General features: G+C 49.5%; 1 protein-coding gene across 2 annotated transcripts in view; it reads right to left on the bottom strand.

Annotated features, from left to right (window-relative positions):
* Nucleotides 1-463, bottom strand: part of NCF2 (neutrophil cytosolic factor 2) — a 33,737-nt gene that overhangs the window by 10,739 nt on the left and 22,535 nt on the right. The window lies entirely within an intron of this gene.

The raw sequence follows: 463 nt of genomic DNA, 5'->3' as shown, positions 1-463 counted from the left end.
ATAATTAAGCATGGAGACTCTGGAAACATTCCTTGGGCTCTACTCCTGGCTTCCCTTCTGGAGTACCCTGAGCTAGCTTACTTTTTCTGTGCCACAAGTTTTGCATCAGTGAAGGGGGAATAATACTTGTGAAGATTAATTAAGTAAATACATGCAAAGTATTTATAATGGGATCGGGGGGGGGTGGGGAGATGGGGGGGGGTGGCAGCGGCATCAGAAGCAGTGGCTGGCAAGGTCTGCTCTGATTCAATGCTCTAAAGCAGATTTCCTTTGGTGAATGGATTTCACCAGCCAGCACGTTGACTCGTCTTCCTGGTGAAGAAGACATCTGGGAAGACCTAAGTCATCACATGCTGTAGCTGTGGTCAAGTCACCCCTGGCCAGGAGGAATCACAGAGCTGGGGGCCCAATAGGACCTGCTGATGCCTCCACTCAGCACATCTGGGTTTTTTCTTTCACCCCT

The sequence above is a fragment of the Bison bison genome, unplaced genomic scaffold (assembly GCF_000754665.1).
Source record: "Bison bison bison isolate TAMUID 2011002044 unplaced genomic scaffold, Bison_UMD1.0 scf7180017864322, whole genome shotgun sequence".
NCBI classification, from domain to species: Eukaryota; Metazoa; Chordata; class Mammalia; order Artiodactyla; family Bovidae; genus Bison; species Bison bison.
Note: the sequence above shows the minus strand (reverse complement) of the source record. Positions and strands in the feature narration are given on the sequence as shown.